At 34.7% G+C, this 16,588-nt stretch overlaps 1 protein-coding gene across 6 annotated transcripts in view; it reads left to right on the top strand.

Annotated features, from left to right (window-relative positions):
• Positions 1-16,588, top strand: part of LOC306860696 (extracellular sulfatase Sulf-2-like) — a 178,221-nt gene that overhangs the window by 119,120 nt on the left and 42,513 nt on the right. Inside the window, exon 1 of one of the 6 annotated variants that reach the window (XM_079402524.1) lies at positions 16,324-16,560. The exons of 3 other annotated variants lie outside the window; for them this stretch is intronic. The gene's annotated coding sequence lies outside the window, so the exon portion shown is untranslated. Of the gene's footprint in view, positions 1-16,323; positions 16,561-16,588 lie in introns of those variants that run through there. 2 more of the 6 variants (XM_079402519.1, XM_079402522.1) reach the window with 2 other exon arrangements.

The raw sequence follows: 16,588 nt of genomic DNA, 5'->3' as shown, positions 1-16,588 counted from the left end.
TCAAGTCAAGTACTTGAGTACAAGTACAGATATCCTAATAAATATTACTCCAGTAAAAGTATTAAGTACTCCTTTTCAATTTCAGAATTTTATATTATTCTACTGCTCGAAATTCCCGGAGAAAGGGGCCTGTCCAACGCTATCTCACGACCAATTTGTACGTATTTTATAAGTTGGCTAATTCATACGAATTCAATACAAATTCAAACGAATTGTACAACTCGTAAAATACGTTTGATTTAGCAAAAATCAGATGAATTTGTACGAGTGAGGTCGTACGAATTTGTACGAATTAGCCACCTCGTAAAATATGTATGAACTGCTGCACTGTAAAAAAGAAAAAGAAAAAGTTGAGCCAAATTAAAATTTGAATGCTACCAGCTTCAGCAGATTTTAGAGTTCTCTCAACTTATTTTGTAGGAGATTCTCAACGTTTTGTTGTATAAACTTTAAAAAAAAAGTTGAGAAAACTCAAATCTGCTGAAGCTAGTTGCATTAAAATTTTAAGTTAACTTTTTTTTTTATAGTGTGTGAGATCAGGCTGGCTTGTCAAAACATTAATATATTTAATCAAAACATTAAATATATTAAAATATCAATTTAGCTTACTGATACTTCATGTGTGCAAACAAGTGAAAAAAAATAAACTGAGTTAGGGCCCTATGGAATCCGTTTAATTTTTTCCCAAATTCCTTTTTTCCATTTTAATTTTTCTGGATTCCATTTTTTTCCCTTTTTTCTAGACTCTGTTTTAATGATTAAATTAAATTAAATCAAAAAGCATCTCTAATTAATTGATTTTATATAAAAAAAGTTTTAGTATATTATTAGTAGTAGTACTATCTTTACATTAAGTGATATATTTCTGTCAGAGTTTCTTCAAGTTAAACCAAACTTTTATTTTGACGGGTTGCTGTGAAGACCTTTAAGTTTCTGCTTGTATATGATATGACGATAGATTTTCTCAAAAGAAATGGTAAAATGCTCATGAAGTGACTCTCAGAGATTATGTTCATGTGTTCATATACTGAGGCAGCAGAGGCTGAAAACACTGCGAGCGTCACATGCTTCAGTGTGTGTGTAGTAAAACAAAACCATGCGTCTGTGTGCCATTCATTCACACAGAGACACACAGAACATGCAGGATTCATATTTATATAGTATATTTGTGGCTTAATATTCACAGACATTAGTCCATATTGCATTTTTATTTAAGTGTATTGACCTACTTTTGATCTTTTCATCCAAATTTTTGCTAATTCTGTGACATTCGTTTTATGCCTGATTCCGCAATGCCGTCTACATTTTCTGCATCGTGGAAATCATAGGGCCCTATAGAGTATTTAAAAATGAGGAAAAACAAAATGTTTGCTGAAAAACAATATACTATAAAATCACGTCATATAGGGCAACATTTATATAATTTTTAGAACACTGCTTCAGCAGCAGAAGATTTTTTTAATGCTGAAACTGAATGCTGAAAGTTGGTGTTCTAGCAACACCCTGGCAACCTCTAAGAACATATTAGCAACCACCCAGAACACCCTAGCAACTGCATGGCATCATACTGAAAAATACTCAGAACACATTAGCAACTGCATGACACACTGGCAAAGTGAAAGCCACCTTTGCACATGCAAGTGCAACTCACAGTTCTTCAGAAAATGTAGAAATCTGTTTTTTATTTCAGGATTTTAGCAAGATTTTCAGTTGGATTGCTGATTTTTAGGGTGAGAGTATAAGCAGTGAACCAAAGCTTGAGCAGAGTGCTTGAGCTTGTTGTCAGGAGATGAGAGGATGGGCCGGATGAATGAAAACAGACAGCATGTATGAGAGCCAGTCATGCTTTCATCTATTAACCGTAGCGTCCGTAAGCTGACTTACTGCGTCCTCTCCTTTGAGCTTCGCTTGATCTTTATATATTCAAAAGAGCGATGCTTTCTCTCTTTGTCCTCTTTCCTTGTTCCCGCACAGATGTCGTAACACCTCGCAAAAGAAAACGCACAGCTATAACTCATGCTCACATGGTCAGATGAATGAAAGAGTGGGCCGCACATTTGAAAAACATAATATGAGAGCTGTGAGTGGGTGCATGTGTCTGGAAGACACAAACACACGTCTCCAGATTATTATGTGGTTTCATACGATCCTAAGAGAATGGATCTTAAAAGCTTGGGGAAAAGCATGGTATGCATTTCAAACAGGGCCAATATTTCCTATGAATTACCCTATTATAGCAATAACTACTGTTATTCAGCACTACAGGCAAATACAAATGTTTTATTGGACAACATCAACAATATATAAAACACTAGTTATTCTTTCATAGTTCTCTCACAAAGGCACATGGTTATTTTAGGTTTTATGCACATTATGTTACAACTACTGTAGATATACAGAAATATAACCCATATGAATATATGGGTCAAAGACATTTAAATGTCTGCATCAAAAGAAATGTCACAAAAGTTGATTTAATGCAAGTAAAGTTTGGGAGAATAAAATGTCAAAATGTGGGTGAAGTCATTGTGTAACACTTATATTTATGTAAAAATTAAAACAGCATACAGAACATATTCTGTCCTGTGTGTATTAAAATATAAAATAATACATTAGCATACTAAATTTTTTTGCATTTTAAATGAGTAAAAAATTCTTGTTGACAATTGGCCAAAATGAGATAGTGGCAAAGTTTAAAAATGTAAAATAATAAGTGAGTAGTATTTGGGGTAAAACTAATTAGTATTTTAATATATCATAAACTGATTCTTGAGGTAAATATTCCTGACAGGACTGTTACACTGAATTACATTTTAGTGGCTGTTTTCTGTAAATCATGGTAAAAATGTATGGAATTAATTTTCTATGCAGAAAAATCTATTTAATTAAACAGGACACTTTCTAATGTATTGAAAACAACAACAATTCAAAGCTGTATTACACTTATTCTTTTGATGCTTTTTCGTCTTGTGTGCATTATTTCTCTTGAATATCTGTGTGTATATGTGCTATGGGTTTTCTATATATATTCTATTTACTTTATTTTAGACATTATTTTTCACATCTATTAATCATAATCTAAAATTATGATCATGTGAATTATGAAAATTATTGTTTTTTTCACCCTGAACAAAGTTAACGGACAATATAGGCTTGTGAGAAACATCAAACTTAAAACATCTTTAATGTTTCAAGCCTCTCAAATTCTAGTCTTTTCCTTTTGTTATCTTTATTTATTCATTTGTTTGTTTGACTTTTTCTTTAACTTTCACTTTTTAGCATTAAATCATGCTGGGATTTTTCCTGAAATTGTTGGACATGACACAGTCCTACCTAAAAAAATTTCCAGCAGCCGGCTATTAGTAGTTTAGATAATTCGGTCACACTTTATTTTAAGGTCCAATTCTCGCTATTAACAAACCATTATCTACGACTTTTGTATCAAAAACGCCTCATTTGCTGCTTATTAATAGTAAGTAAGGTAGTTAAGTTTATTGGGTAGGATTAAGGATGAGAATATGGTCACGCAGAATATGTGCTTTATAAGTACTTATAAACAGCCAATATGTTAATAATAGACATGTTAATAAGCAACTAGTTAATAGTGAGAATCGGTCCCTATACTAAAGTGTTACCGATAATTGTAATAAATAAATAATGGTATTTTAATATGAACTCTTTGATGTGGGAGGCAATAGATGGATTCGGTTGGACAGGATAGTGGATGGTGTCTGTTCACTGTTTTCTTGGATTCTTCCTCTAGGGCAGCAGTAGATCAGGGCTATTTTGCTATCGATGGTGAAAAAAGGTAGCGCAGACAGGGTGATGGAGAAGAGCGGGTACAGGGCGAGCGAGAGATGGATGGATGTGTGGGTCAAGATAATAATAGAGAGACAAAGGAAGTAAAGCTGGGTGAGAGTGCACTTTGACATGCTGGTAATGGAGACCTGGAACTAATGTACTGTGACTTACACACAAACATACAAATGAGAAAGAGGATTCTGAGATCTGCCGGATTCATCCTGCTGCGAGTCTGGCTTTAGCCTCCTCTGAACGTGTCCATCACAGAGAGAGACCTGTGTAGTTGTACGAGCAGACGTGCGATGTTGCCATAGCAATGATTCTGGAAGTAGTGGAGGTCCGTCTGAACTGTTAGTGTGCGCAAGATAATGAGTGTGTTTCACTTCAGGGGGTAAGCAGAGAGGTCGGGGCTTATGTTTTGTTTATATCTTCTATGTATCCCTTATCCCCAGACCCACACAGACTGTGCATACACAGATTCAGAATGCCTGTTCAGTTCTGTGCAGCACCTTTGGCTTACTTTAAATAATGTAGTACTATTCTCTACTGCATGTAACATATGTTGAAATCAAATTCCACATACTGCAGTTCTGCAGATTGTTCCCAAAAAATACAAAATAATTGCATATTCCATGCTGGCCACTTATCAGAAATGTATATGAATATTAGTATATGTATATTAGTTTTTAAAGGAATAGTTCACCATAAAATTAAAATAAATTAAATTAAAACCCTCATTTATTATCACGTGATCAAAATAACCAAATAAGCATAATTTATGTTAAACCAGCAGTGATGCAACTTTATATGGTATATTTGATTAGACCAATATAGAATGTAATAATGTAATTTTGGAGATTTTACAGCTACAGTCCTCATTCATTTTCATTGTATGCAAAGAACAGCATGAACATTCTACTAAAATTCCTCTTTGTGTTCCATAAAATCATACTAATTTGAAACTACACGAGGGTGAACAACTTAAAATATTATGTTTTAAGTAATGTAATATTTTAGTAAAGTTTTTTTTTTATGTTTTTCACCAAGACTGAATTTATTTAATCAAAAATACAGTAAAACAGTAATATTGTGAAATATTATTACGATTTAAAATAACTGTTTTCTATTTGACTATACTTAAATAAAATACAATTTATTTCTGTGATGCAAAGCTGAATTTTCAGCATCAGCATCCCAGTCTTCAGTGTCACATGATCCTACGGAAATCATTCTAATATGCTGATTTGCTGCATTTTTTACTTATTTATTTTATTTTATTTTTTACAGTTATTTGAAAAACTTTTGAATGGTGGAATATACACATGCCAATTAAGCAAACATAAAAAAGCAGGAGCAAATAGAGTGTTAAGTCATAAACTATTTTGGTAACACTTTATTTTAGCGTCTCCTTATTAGCATGCTTATTACTAGATTATTAGCCATGTATACTAATTAAGCACATATTAATGCCTTATTCTACATGACGATATTCTACATCCCTAATAAACTTAACAACTACCTTACTAACTATTAATAAGCAGTAAATTAGGAACTTATTGAGGGAAAATTTGTAGTTAATAGTTAACAAGTGTTCCCTATTCTAAAGTGTTACAAATATTTTACTTATAAAATGTAAGCTAAGTTACAGTAGCTAGGTATTATTGATTAGTATTAGTATCACTTTTTAAATATCTAAAACCTCTTTTTTTCTTTATTACTGTTATTCTACCAGGGAAACCTATTGATACTGTAGTCTGTTTTATTTTTATCTAGCCCTCAGTGACATCAGCTAGCAGTGTGTGTAATCTGATGCCATAAGTGTACAGTATGCACACAAACACACACGTCACACTGACTAACACGACTGAGATCCAAATCTGTGACAAGGATACAGTACAGCATCCACGAGTCCCTCTCCTCTCTCTCTCTCTCTCTCTCTCTCTCTCTCTCCCCATCCACCTCTCTAAGTTTTTAATGATTCATCTGCTATATTCAGGAGAAAAGAGAGGGGAAGGCTTATTGTCAGGCTAAGTGGCTTGTCATGGAGCGATTTGAATCTGAAAGCGTTTTGTGTTGCTGAACTGAATGGAGCTCAGGAAGGAATGGAAGCAGAGCTGCACAGTGTGGTGTCTCAGCGGTCTGATGTACCCAGAAGGCTTCAGGCTCGCTCTGCATGTCGAGACAAGCAGAGGCATATGTGGAAATATCTGTAAGGGCATCACAAAAAGAGCATGTACATCACTGTCATATTCATTCGAACACAAAATACAAGCACTTTCCCATCCCATGTGGGTTTTAAGTTGAAATTTATCACACACACACGAGATGTCTTCTTCCACGCTTTCCTGCCACATAATGTCTTTTTCACACTGAATACAAGGGTCAAATTAGAGTATCTAATGTATACTCTGTAGGCGTTCTGTACCCTGCAGAAGCCCAAAGGAAAGTTTTTTTTTTTTTTTCCTACCTTTCTCTATTAATATTCTGCAAGCTAAAATGAGGCGGGTTCTAGCAACGGCTGAGGAGGCAGTGTGAAAAGAGAACATGAAAGTACTGTGGCCCCAATGGAAAGCCAAAGACAAATGTTAGGGTCGAGATTTGGCCCCCACCAGGGTTACCGTGAGCTTTTTATTACTGCGCTTAACCGCAAGAGCTTCTCCATCCTTAACCAGAGTGCAGAAGGAAACTTTAACACACCGGCGGAATCGATCAGGGTTTGTTTTAGCCTCAACTTTTCAGAGGCAAAAGGAGGTGAACTGTGCTACTCGACTGCTCTGCTTAAAGATAAGGTGATGCTTAGGGGGAAAAGAAGGTAAATTGGTTCAGAAGCCTTGCAGGCATACTAAAATGCACTACTGGTGGCTAACAGTGAGCTGAATCTCAATGTCTCTAATAAAGCTACAGCGCCGCACCTGTGCAAGGCCTCTCTCTGTAAACTTTGCAAATGGAAGGTAAATTGGGCTAAATAATGACCCTCTTCACTGTAGAATAACCACTTTCCCAGCATTTTAATTCTCTTGCATTATTGATTCATTGAGTCTGTCAGTCTCATCCAGGGTAGGGACAAACTAAAGGGATTGTCATACAATCTGACAGCAATTTTCAATGACAAAGTGACCGGAATCCATTCATTTTCAATGAGAGTTGATGTGAGTGACAGAGGCTGGAGCTGATGCTATAATATTCAAACTGATGTGCATCTGCAGCAATGCAGCATGGAAACTACTAATCAGAGTGCAGAATGTGGACAGTGGCCAAACTACCAATAGGAACGCAATGATATTACCACTGACTCTCTCACATACTATCATAGCCATGTAGCCTTTCTCTCTGGTTTTATAACAGCTGTAACTTTTATAGTTAGAACAGCATTAGAATATTACAATCTAACATTGCTCTTTAAAGCATCAACAATCACTAAACTAAAAGTTAAAATCACTCAAATCACTAAAATCAGTGGTGATGAGAGAACACGCTTGAGAAACAGTTTCGAGAGGAGAAATCAATCTACATATAAAATATTGGTCACAGATTATTGGTCACTTTTTAAACAATTTGAGTAACAATAAAAAGCGCATCCACTAGTAATTAAATATAAATAAATAAAAATTTACCATGCAAATATGTTAGAAACGATGCATCGCGATACAAATGCCAACTTGTATCCGATGCACACTTTTTAAACCGATGCATCGCATCGTTAACTTTTTTTGCCGATGCACCGAGCAAATCTGGGAATCTTCCCATCCCTAGCACACGCTACTGCCTATGACCTTGGCCTTGCTTTCATAAACAGAAAGATTAACAACTGTTGCATTTGTAAAGTCAGGACTGTATTTCGTAAATAAAACTCTAAACTTGATTTTGTGCATGAAATTTACATGAGTTCCTTTCATTTTGTGCACATAATAGTGAATGTACTTCATTTTGTTTATAACAGAATTCGGTAACACTTTAGCAAAAAGACCAATTCTAACTAATAACTAGTTAGCATACCTATTATCACCATATTGGCTGTATATTAGTATTTAAACCACATATTGTGCATTACCGTATTCTACATCCCTAATCCAACCCAATAGCTAAACTTAACAACTACCTTACTAACTATAAGCAGCAAATTAAGAGTTTATTTAGGAAAAAGTCGTAGTCAATGGTGTGTTAATAGAGAGAATTGGACCTTTAACGTGTGACCAAGAAATTCTTTCTAAATAAAAAGTACCTAGCATGTCACAAAATGCATATCAAACACCAAACGCTCAGCCAAATGACACTGAATAAGATATGTATTTTATTCTTGAAAGACGTTGTCTGAATTGCATGATGGATTTTGTACATTCTCTTGCTTTCTTCTTTCACAGGCATTTTATATTTCATATTTATTCAGTTAATTTGACAATTCGTTTGCCAGCTGATGATGTGCCTCAGGTGTTTTTGATTAGATCACATCATTTGCAAGATATTAAGGAGGAGACTCTTTCATATCAAGTACAGATGATTTTTTAGAACAGCCTTCCAAAAAGTGTCCCATCAAGGTTTCTCCCTGCATTCTTGATGAGCGCATCGCCCTGGTTCAGCCCGTGAGTGAGCTCTGTCGCTCTGCAATAAATTACACATTTATTGAACTGTTGTATAAAATCAGTATCACATTTTTAATCATGCTTATTTTTGAAGAAAAATGGCACTCTTCGTGTGATTTTAACTATATGAAACGTAAATATATACATTTTCCGGCACTGATGTTTGTAACTTGAATGCGTGATGATTTAGGTGTCATTCTTTTCTTCTTATCATATTATTTTCATTTCTTATCATTATTTTAATGAATTGTTGGTATTATAAACACTGATTTGTAGCGCAGATAGTTTTACTATTTTCTGCAGTTTGTTATTTACTTACAGCAGCTATACTGAAGTCTCACATATTTACAGAAAATAACTTCTGTGTTACAAAATTAGGTGGATTGAAACATGATACAAGTCAAACTGCAGTATGCAATTCATCTGTCAGGATTTGTCTGTCTTCTAACAAGTTTTATTTTAGTTTCAAATCCAGGATGCTTTAAGGATGATTTTTTTATTTATTCAGAACTCCATGTGCCAAAACAGTAACTAGGAACGGAAAATATGGAAATACTAGGAACAAAAAAAATTAATAAAAATCACAGTGAAAAAAGGAGAATTACATAATCCTCTTTTTCATAAAAATATATGGCAACACTTTATTTAAGGACCAATTCTCACTATTAACTAATAGCTTATTAGCATTCGTAGCATTTTGGCTGTTTATTAATACTTACATGCAATGCCTTATTCTGGATGACCATATTCTAGATCCCTAAACCCTACCCCATACTCAAACTTAACTTCCTTTGCTAAGTATTAATAAGCAGTAATTAGGAGTTTATTGAGGCCAAAGTCATAGTTAATAGTAAGAACTGGAGCTTAAAATAAAGTGTGACCAAAAAAATAAATAACAGTATTATTATAGTAAAAAATATATGTATTAAAAAATAATAATAAATGTTGGGGCACCTGGCCTCAGGCTCGTTTTATTTAGTGTACCATAAGTGGTTTTGGATTAGAAAGTGTCAGTCAGCTAAATAAATAATTAGCAAAGCAGCAGCAAAAAGAACCATTGAAAACCTAGGGGAAAAGGTCACACTTCATTCAAGTCGCTTTCATCTTTTTGCACGGTGCTCTGTGAGATCTGGGAATGATTAGCAACACTGAATAATATATAATTGAGCATGACGTGTGTTAAGCAGAAATCACTCTAAAAACATTTACACAGTTTGGAGAGAACTCTTGGTATGGTGCATTTTATTTTGCAGCATGCCAGAGTGGATAAGGCAAGTCGTTTATTCTTTCGATGTATTCATGCATACACACACGAGCAATTACACACATTTGGTTAATGTGCAAATTAATTAGCAGCCTTGGCACAGCTCCAGCGTTCATAGTCAATGAGAGCATGTCAAACGCACACACACACACACACACATACATACATACAGGCAAATGTGTCATGAGCCGGGTTTTATTTTGGGGTGCTCCGATTGATCGGGGGCCGATCATTATCGGCCGATAATCGCTTTGGGATGTTTGATGGTGGTGCCTAAAAAGGCCGATCTCAAGCTGATGACGCGCGTGCCATGAGAGGTTTGGCACGACATGCAGCAGCACCGTCTCAGTTTTTGTCCAGCACCGGTTTGATTCCAACTTAATATGTAAATCTAGAAGTAGCCTAAATGCAAAAGTAAAAAGCATTGAATAATGTATGTATTGCATTTAAACACGTCTATAAAGATTATATTACTGTAAAAGAAAAAAGAATCACAATGAAAAGGCATTTTCAGTAACAATGTTTAGATTTGAAATCACAATAATGGATAAATGTTGTGTTTGTGGTTGTGTTGTGTTATGTGTGTGTGGAAATTTTTGAAAAATGTCTAAAAAATGCCCCTCTCCACCCCTCAAATTAAAAAACCTCTCTCACAAGAGTCACCTAAGAGAGGAATTCCTCCCACTTTCAGAAATGAAATTCAGGCACTGAATAAATGTCTAACAATACTGATTGGAGTATCACTATAAATAATTCTACATGATGAAAAGATGGTTTTAATAAGATCGGTATCGGTGATCGGACCGGCAGATACTGATTTCTGTGATCGGCAATCGGTGACCTCAAAAATCCTGATCGGAGCACCCCTAGTTTGATTCCAGTTTTCTTTTCCTTTCTATTTCTTGCTCTGCTTCCTAGACTCAGCTGTTCGCGTTCACAACCAGCGCTCGCTCTGATTGGGACGGCACCTGTTTCCTTTTGACGCTATTTCTCTTTGTGTGTTACTAAACTTCTTTGTCAGATTATTGTGCTTCGCAGCCATTCTGCCGGTTCTCTTTTCTATCAACTACCATTACTCTGTTGTGTTTTGTCAAGAACAGTCCTGTCCTGTCTAGTCAAGTCAAGCCCTGTCGAGTGTCTGACCTGATCTCTGCCCAGTCTCCCAGTTGCCGGCGGCCAGTGGTTCGTTTGCCTCTGGGCGCAGCCCTCCGGACTGTACTGCCTTCAGTGGAAGTTGCCGCTCGCCACTCCGGCCGGGACCGCACTCCCTCTCGTACAAGTCAAGTCTGCTTCTATGTTCCAGTTTTCTCCTGAATTATTTTCCAGTTCTACATATGCCTGATCCGGCTAGCATGACAGAATGCCTGAGTTCGTTTTCTGGACAATGAATTCTCTGTTTGACTTGCCTTTGCCTCTGGGTCCCTTTGTGTTGTGACAAAATGGAGCAGTGATAAGTTGTAAATACATTGGCGGGAGTTCTTGAGCGTGCATTGTTTTCCAAAGTGAATCATTGCATGAGTGATTAAAATGTTCTTCTGTTTTATTCCTCTCTCTTTCTTCTTCTTCTTCTTCTTCTTTCTGTCATTGTCTTAAAGAATTTATTTTATGGTATTCATTTTGCTTGCAGAGCAACATTTGGGTAAGGGTTACAAGTTATGCATGTATGGTTTCTCTGCATGCATCAGTAATTAAAGCCCATTACTGACAAGTTCCTACTGTTCTTCATGCCTGTACGGCCTCCCTCAAACTAAATTAATTACTTTCTGTATGCAATCGTTAAGCCTGTCAATCAAGCCGGCGCACACACTCTTCTTCAGCCAAATCTTAAAATCTGTTTATTGTAATAGAGTTGTAAATCACTCAGATACACAAGAGGAAAAACACATGGGGCTTTTAAACAAGCAAGATGTGTGTCGTAATAATTACAGAACAAATATTCTCATAAATTCACTGCTAACAAGCTGGAGGTCTCCAAAAAAAAACTGACATTTACGTTCATACTGTATGTTGAAGGTTTCTTGTTAGCATTTCTTTCTAAGGATCTTAACTTATATGTTGCATATTGAAATATATTAATATTAATAGAACAGAGATAAGTATATATAATTATATAATACAATTATATAAGCTTTTCTAACTATTTATATTATTAGTAGCATTTGAACTCTATTTTGTTTTTTAAATAACTCTTTTCTATTGGAATATATTTTAATGTAATGTAGCATCATTACTCCAGTGTCACATGGTCCTTCAGAAACCATGAAAATATGCTGATTTTCTGCTCAAGAAACATTTCTAATTATTATCAGTGTTGAAAACAGTTGTTCCACTTCATATTTTTGGGAAAACTGTAAAACCTATTTTTTATTTTAGAATAGGAAGTTATAAACAACAACATTTTTCAAATATAAATCTTTTTTTTTAAATAATGATGATAATTAAGACATTATAAATGTTTTACTGTCACTTTTGATCAATTTAATGTGTACTTGCTGAATAAAAGTATACATTTTGGGTAACACTTTAGAATAGGGAACACTTATTCACTATTAACTACGACTTTTCTCTCAATAAACTCCTAATTTGCTGCTTATTAATAGTTAGTAAGGTAGTTGTTAAGTTTAAGTATTGGGTAGGATTAGGGATGTAGAACAAGGTATTAATATGTGCTTAATTAGTCCTAATAAATGGCTAATATTATAGTAATATGCATGCTAATAAGCAACTAGTTAAGAGACCCTAAAATAAAGTGTTACCCAATTTTGTTTAAAAAAAAATTACTGACCCCAAACTTTTGAAAGGTAGTGTGTTGATATATTTCAATGCAATATTTTTTCATCAAAGTGTATTCATAAATCTCTTCAGTGGATTGTAATTACCTTACAAAAACTCACAGCAAAAACAGAACACTTTTGTGTACTAGTTCACACAAACCATTTAACCCACACTGCGTCTCTCCATTAAACAGTTTCACACCCTATTTCAGTGCTCCCCGCCTCATCATTCACATCATTTAGGGCAATTGTAAATAAAATTTATTTTAATGACAAACCTTTCCCTTGACGATACAAATACATCTACATTGTGGCAGAACAAAATTCAAATGCAGTGCAATTCTGAAATGAGTTTAAGGAGATTTTGTCATTTTTTGAAGTGGTGTGGGAGGCAGAGACACACCAGAGCAGTGCAGAGAGAAAGAGAGAGAGATGAATTATAATTAGCAGGTGTAATTAGAGGCTAGCAGACACTAATGAAGAAGGATTAATTGCTGTTATCATCAAGGAGTCTTCATTAATCCCCTTATTTAATACAAGTCGTCCACATGTTCGTCACGGCAATAAAATCCAGACCTGAAATAGCTCTCAAATCTCAGTGTGCTGTTTGGTTCAAGTCTTGACTCAACGGATGATGAGACATTGGGCCTGTGCTGTTGTTCTGATATTATATGTGCAGCAGGTGTTTTGTTCAGTTACTGCTGTTAATTAGTGTCAGCCTAAGATTTGTGATTTCAGGCTGTTAATTTAGTTCATTATTTATTTCTGCTTTACTGTGCCAGTGTGTTATTGGATATCTGGGGCTGGGAAAATATTTATAAATAAGATTTAAAGCGTCATATTTTATTTTATTTTTTATTATTAGTAGTAGTAGTGGTAGTAGTAGTATTTATTATGTGCTGTGGTATATGGGAAATCCTCCTGCCCTTGAAGATTGTCTTACTGTGAAAATATAATATTCTAAATAAGTAAAAAATATACAAATTTGTATTCATGGATGGCTCAAATAGTTTTTATTTGAAATGTTTTTTTTATTAGTTATTGTATTATCACTGAGATATTATCATAGTTTTTTAAAAATATTTTCAAACAGTTTTTGTATTTATATTTAATGATTATTTATATATATATATATGTGTGTGTGTGTGTGTGTGTGTGTGTATGTATCACACTTTATTTTAAGGTCCAATTCTTACTATTAACAAACCATTAACTAAGACTTTTCCCTCAATAAACTCATAATTTGCTGCTTATTAATAGTAAGGTAGTTGTTACATTTAGGTATTGGGTAGGATTAAGGATGTAGATTATGGTCATACAGAATATGTGCTTTATAAGTACTAATAAACAGCCAATATGTTAATAACAGGCATGCTAATAAGCATCTGGTTTATAGTGAGAATTGTTCCCTATTCTAAAGTGTTATATATAATATAATATTTTATTTAAGTTAAAGTTTGTATTATTTCAAGTAACAAAAATGCTGCATGGTTTTACTTTTGGTTTTAGATTTAGTTAACAACAATAACCCTATTTATTAGTTTCTGTTCATTCATATTTTCATTCATGTTTTCCTTAAAAATATGCAGATATGTGTACAGAAAAACTGATAATTATTTCATGTTATAGCTCATATTAAAATTCAAAGCTATTTGGTCTCAATAAATACAGAAATAAAACACTAAATACCAAAGTCAGTCATTAAATGCTGAATCTAGGTCTTTATAATTATAATATATCCATAAAAGTGGATATTCTAAGATTACTAACAATATTATTAAATTATTAGTGTTATTATAGGTGAACCTTGTGTGAGAATAAATGGCGAAACTAACCTAAATGTAAAAATCAGGGAATGAGCAGCAAAATTAAATATTAAGTATCAACCAATACCAATTTAATAAATGAATACAAAATAAATGTGTGTTGAAAAGTGTTTGGAAACCTTCCATCCTATATTGTTGGATTTACTCTTTTGGACTAGTTCTAGTTTACTAGTTTCTAGATGTGAATCTGCCGCAGTGTGTGAAAATGGGTTCAGTGCGTTGTCTTCTTGTTTCGTTTATTAATAAGCGGCATGTTATTCAAGTACCTTTTATGTTTAATCACACACGCACACACACACACACTCTCTTTCTCTGTGTGTCTGTTTGGGTGGCATCTTTTTATGTACTGCGATAAGAAGAGCAAATGGACAAAGTTAATTAAAAAGAAAGGCCAGACAATTTGACAGTTCTTTTCTCTCGCTCTCTCTCTCTGTCTCTCTGACAATAACAAAGACACGGTCTGTTGAACTGCTCACAGTGGGAACTGTAGCATTTTTCTGGAAATTCATGGCAGAATAGTTGTGGGATTAGTTGTGAATAGCGAAGGGTTAAGTTGAAAATTCCAGCTGGCTTCGCAATCATAGACAGATGTCTGAAGTGCGTCTGGTCTGTCGTCATTTCTCTGTCTGTGAGGATGTGTTTGGGTGTGTGTGTGTGTGTTGAATCAATACTTCTCTGCCCCAAGACGACCATAGTCCATCAGGGTCTTTACACACAAAACCTCTTCAGTTATCTGGGCTTTATCTTGTGTGGTTGTCTTTTACTCAAACCACTTTACACCACACATTTATCTCCTGTTTAAGAAAGACAGCATTTAGCTAGTAGTCAATGAGTAGTGAAAGATATGAAGTGCTTTTGGGATTTTGACATGCTCTGCGGTGTGACGAGGTACTATATCTCATCTAAAATTGTTATAAGCAACATTTTGATCATTGTTTTATGAGCTCATATTCATTTAGAGACCACACTGAATATTTGTACTTTTAAAAATTTATTTTTCAAACCACAAACCAATTTAAAATGAGCTATTAAAGGAAAATAAAATTGCTATAAAATGTTGCCCATGTAGTGGATTGAATAGATTAATTACTTATATTCATATATTTACCTGTATATTTACCTGCGCTAAATTATAAATACTCAAATAGGCTATTAGAGTAATATAAATAATATTATTATGATGATGAAGATTATTATTATTATTTAAAATGAACTAGAGAGTGAAAAAAAAATTGTTAACAAAGAAATGTAACCATTTTCTAAATGATTAGCCCCTTATACATATTTTGAGAATATTAGAATATTCCCATGAGAATATTATGGCTTAAATTAAATGTATTTTAAGTTTAGTCAAAAACATTTTTATTTGTTATAAAATGTAATAAATGTTATAAATGTTTTATAAGTTGTTATAAAAAAAAATATATATATATATATTTTTTTATATTTAGAATTTTATGTTTTTAATATATTTTTTTATATATTTTAATATTTTATATTTCAAATGCCTCTTCAACACATCTGGCACAGTGAGTTTAAGCAAACCCCAGCTACAATCCATTTGCATTCAGTTTGCATGCACAAATCATTGGTATGTAAATACAAGCACCGTTTTGCCTCAAATAAAACGGCAGCTCTTGCAGTAATTCATCTCAATTTAAATGTGGCGGGCTTTCATTTAGAACTCATGTAAATATAAATAGCAAGAGCTTTCATTTGAGGTGCTTGTTAATATAATGTAATGTAAATGAATGTGCCCCTATGCAGAGCAGCGTGGTTGGCGGAGCATAAACGGGACGCAGATGGGACCCTCGTCCTCGGTTTTGTTACGGCGCGATGCTCTGTTAACCCTTACCGAAGATGGGAGACTGGACGGGGGTGAGAGGGACAATAAATTGAAAGCAGCAGAGCTCAAGGTTACAACACATCAATCCTGAGAGAGTGGAGAAGAGACGAGTGGGAATGGAATTATAGCAGGGGAGAGAGAGAGAGAGAGAGAGAGAGTGCGATAAAGCTAGAATGAGAGAGCCTGGATGGGGGGGGAGAAGGCAAGTGAAGAGAGAGAAGCGCACATGAGTGACTCCAACCGTGAGAGAGAGAGAGAAAGAGAGGGATATAGCTACAGCGCAGTGACCTACAGAGACAGATGAGTAAGTGCTGCGTGTGGAGTGTTACCACCGTATCTTGTTATCAAGGATCCCATTAAGATGGTCCCGTAGCCCTCGCGCTCCATATCTGGATATTTCTACTTCATTGTGGGATGAGCAGCTGCACTGAGCGAGAGAGACCGAGGCATCTAACATCAACACCATGAGGTACTCACGAAACGGAGGGAAGGAGACG

Source organism: Barbus barbus, assembly GCF_936440315.1.
Source record: "Barbus barbus genome assembly, chromosome: 41".
Classification (NCBI taxonomy): Eukaryota; Metazoa; Chordata; class Actinopteri; order Cypriniformes; family Cyprinidae; genus Barbus; species Barbus barbus.
Note: the sequence above shows the minus strand (reverse complement) of the source record. Positions and strands in the feature narration are given on the sequence as shown.